Here is a 4,510-nt window from a genome sequence, read left to right as displayed (position 1 = left end):
AATCTACACATAATCCCCGTTAAACCTGGACCCTTTTATTCTCTCTTTCCCTGCGGCGTTCTCTTTTTCCACAATGTTTTTCTTAACTATCTCATATGCCTTCCTATCTTCTTCATGGAAACCTTCTCACTTCATCCATCTGCAGTCCATTCATTCTAAAATACCTTTCCCTTTTATTGTACATATTTTCATTTCCTTTCATGTTATCTTTCTCCCAGCAACACTCCCTAACCAACTTACTTCCGCCCTCTTCGAAAAATTTCTTATTATATTTAAACGTCCGACTCCATGCTATTATCCTTAAACGCGGTTTTCTTGTCTCCCTTCTAACAATATAATTAGGCATATTCCTTTACAATACCAGTGTCTACTTTACATAACTCTCATGTATCGTATTTAATTCCTCACTTACCTCTCACCATCCCCTGCCCTGTACCTTCACTCCATAAAATAAGACACTCATCACTGACGATTCGAAAAATTTCATTCTTCTTCCAAAGTCATCTGCGAAGTTCTTTCACAATCCCCACACCTGCTTCATCGCCATATTTGTCCTTCTCATTCTCTCTCATTTATATGACCATCCACTCCACCGCTTCTCCGAAACCGAAATCCCAGATATACAAACTCTTTCACTTCACTTCCATTCATCTGCCATATCCCTTCCACTTAACTCAACTCTCATATCACTTCCACCTCCTTTCCTGAACACCATAACTTTAGACTTTTCTGCATTCAACTCTAACCTATTCTTATCCAGGTATCTTCTTAGCCTTTTCATTATCTCCTTTAGGGCCTCCTCGCTTTTGCCAGCAGCACTATGTCATCTACATGTGCGAATGAACATATCCAAAAACCTCCTATCAGTTCAGCGGACACCCTTGCATTAATCCCCTACCCATCCAGAAATCCTCCAAAATTCCTTCCCTTTCCCTGACCCTATCTTCGTCTCTTCATATACCTCCCTTACCCTTTCGAAAAGGCCTCGATCTACTCTTCTCTTCTCCATTGTCTCCCACAACATCTGCCTATCTACCGAAGGGAACGCTCTAAAGCGCGCCTGCGTCTCCGGAAATATTCCTTTCTCCTCGACATCCTTCCACAGCATATCTGCCAACACCGCTGCGTATTCTTTGTACCTCGTATTCATTAACGATTTCGAGAAGTTCTAGAAATATGGCCACACCCAGAAATCTCAAATAAATCTTAGCACCCTTTGTACGAATTCGATTGAGACTGCCGCATTCATAGTTTTAAGATTTCTAGGTTTCTCAGAGAGTAGTCCCTCGCACTTGATGTTGCTCATTTCATTGAGTTCCAGCATTTTTAAAACCAGGAACTTTCGGTCTTCCAGGATTAGGTCCATTTCCCCGAGGATGCTGTGCTGTCAATGCACTTATTAATTCTGTAAAACGACAGTAATATAGGATTTATGAATCTGCGAAGTCAAAATTGATTGTAGAAACACATGGAAAAAGCAAACTAGAGTTTGCTTCCTTTCACCCCTTTTTGTCCTCTACTATTTGCATTGTCGTGAGAGGTGCATTAATTATTTCCCAGATTTTTTCTGGGAACGCCAAGGCCCCCTTCATGATTGGTGTTCGGGTGCCATGCACCCGTTCGCTCTAAGGTATAACCGGCACTGCGAAGGGGGAGTGAGTTTAGCGATATACACACCCATTTTCAATTGACCCCATTTTCAGGAGACTTTTCCATTTCTTTATATCTCTTCTCTTTAACCCCAATCACAACTTTATCCTGTTCCAGGCGCCCTTTTAATTTTTATAATTCATTACGGGCGGAGAATATAACCCTAACCCATTTCCAGTATCCCTATTGCTACCCTAACCTATAACATTGTGAATTTGGTCTAAATCTGAATCAGTGAAATTTCTCTGATTCAAATAGCTAGAAATGGGTCACTTTTTTATTTCCCAACTTATTTTCACACGAAGTGCCACATCGAGTTGAAAATTTGGGATAATAAATAAAAAACACTAAGAAAGTTGGCCTGGTCCTAAATTTTGATAATTATGAAAAAAGCAAAAAAAATTTTACAACAAAACACTTTTTTTTATAATTATCAAAATTTAGGACCAGACCCACCTTTATTAATGCTTGGTATTCATTTCATGTCTCGTAGGAGTCTTTTCTGTATAGTAAAAAGGTGCAACAACTTTAAGCATTTGTTTTTCGGGCACAGTAAATAAGAAGACCCAAAAATTGATAATTTAAAGACTTGTATATAATTAATTTAGTATACAGTTTGTCTGGTATTGTATAATAATGAAAATTCACGTATCATTATTAATATTAATATTATTATTATTATTATTATTATTATTAAGAAGGAGGACGTGGTTGTTGATGTTGTAATTGATTAGGAAATATGGATTCCATCTGAAGGCGACGGAATCTATTTACGGGTGGATAATAGTTTTGAGGCACTGCATGCTGTCGTAATTGATTAGGAAATACGGATTCCATCTGAAGGCGTCGGAATTTATTTACAGGTGGATAATAGTTTCGAGGCACTTGATGCCCTTGTGGAGACGGAGGATTGAGAACATTATTTTGATGTACTTGTTGCTGATTTCCTTGAGGTCCAGCATTTTGAAAACCACAGGCGTGCGGTCTGCCAGGATTATCCCCATTCCCCGAAGGCTGCTGTGCGGGCAATGCACTTATTAATTCTGTAAAACGGCCAAATTAGGAAATATAAACTTACGAAGTTAAAATTCATTGTACAAATCCATAAAAAAACAAACTGGAGTAAAAAATTCCGATTAAAGTGTTAAAGCTGATATATTTACAGTGCTCACGCAGTACGTCTCCCATTTTACGTATTTCCTCCCATCCCTCCTTCATGATACTGATTTCAAGTATTTTCTTCATTAATTATTTGCTCTTTTCTTTAATCATTTCTACAGTCAAAAATAAAAACCATTGAGTGTGTTTCTGAACTGGCAATCAAACATTTTCGTCTGTGTTAATTGCGGAAGTGATGATGACTAAATCTCTAAGCATGTTAATTGTCTAAACACTTATATTATTTTCTTTTTATGTGAGTTCCTTCTGTGCAATTTAAAATTAGAAAATTTGGTTTCATTTATTTTGGTTCTTTTTCGCCCCAACGCTATGATATACGTTCGGACACAGTGTTATAAGAAGTAACTCTTAGCACCTTTTACACCACCTAACCCTACCTTTCTCCAGAAAATACCATGAAAATCGTAAAGATGAGATCTTACAGATTACCCAGTGGACACAAAGTTTGGCGATATCTTTACCACATCGTTACGACATCTTTACGACAACTTTACGACATCCTATGTATATAACGTTTAGGTGTCTTTACGATATCGTAAATAAGTCGTATGATCTGACGATGTCTTTACGATATCGCAAAGACACCGAAACGTCATGGATATGGGATGTTATAAAGATGACGAAACCATGTCGTAAAGACGTCGCCAAATTTTGTGCCCACTGAGTAGTATACCTAACAAAAACAAAAACTTCAAAAATCAAAAATAATGATAAGGGGCTGTAATTAAATTACTTAACGGATATTCAATCCTATCCCGACCTTTTAACCCTCACATCACAAGGTGGGGTGTTTAGACACCCCAAGGCCCTAATTTCGCACATGAGCTAGGCCTGGAACGTCTCAGGGAGGTAGGGATCTCAATAGCCTCCTCTTCAATTTTCCTCTGCACGTGGAAATGGATGAGGGTCACTAAGTCATGCTACAGATGTTTAGAGAAACGATAATATGAATTTTTACTGTGCTATTTGGAATATGTGATTCGTATCTTTTCTATGTTTTTAAGTACCTTTGTATGCTGTTTTTTATGCTGATGTTTATGTGACTGCATTTTTTTGGTCGATATATTATTAACGTTACTGCAAGAAGTTACTTAATCATTTATTATCCTTTATGAAATATATTATGTGTTACGGACTGTGTAAATAGCCTGTGTGTTTCCTATAGCTGAAAAAATCTAAGAAATGGAATTTTCTCGTTATAATTTAGCCGAAAATGATTGAAAAAGTCCTAAGAATAATTGTATGATTTTGTGAAATACCTTAGAAATAATATTATACCATAAATTTCGTAATGTGTTTCAAAATGACACGGGGTTGTGGAGGCACCCCACCTTTTGGTAAATGAGACTCTGTCTCACATTGTGGTATGAGGGTTAATATACCCTGGCGTACCGAAGGGACCGAATGGAGCCTCTACAAGGTATTCGGTTCCTTTTTGAAAAACTCAAAAAACCAGAAAAATCAACTTTTAAATTGTTAAAATTCGGACTCTACGTTAAAATTTGCATTAGAAACTCACGGAGTAATCACAATACTTTTTCTTGCAACGTTAAAAACTTAAAAAAATACAACACCTGTCATTTACATGGGCCGAAGGCGACTTCAAGTGCATCTTCTTTTAGTAGCAGCAAAGATATTATCTTTGGTGAGAAAGAATTTTATTTTTAAACTTCGCGCGCAA

Source organism: Belonocnema kinseyi, chromosome 8 (assembly GCF_010883055.1).
Source record: "Belonocnema kinseyi isolate 2016_QV_RU_SX_M_011 chromosome 8, B_treatae_v1, whole genome shotgun sequence".
Taxonomy (NCBI): domain Eukaryota; kingdom Metazoa; phylum Arthropoda; class Insecta; order Hymenoptera; family Cynipidae; genus Belonocnema; species Belonocnema kinseyi.
Note: the sequence above shows the minus strand (reverse complement) of the source record.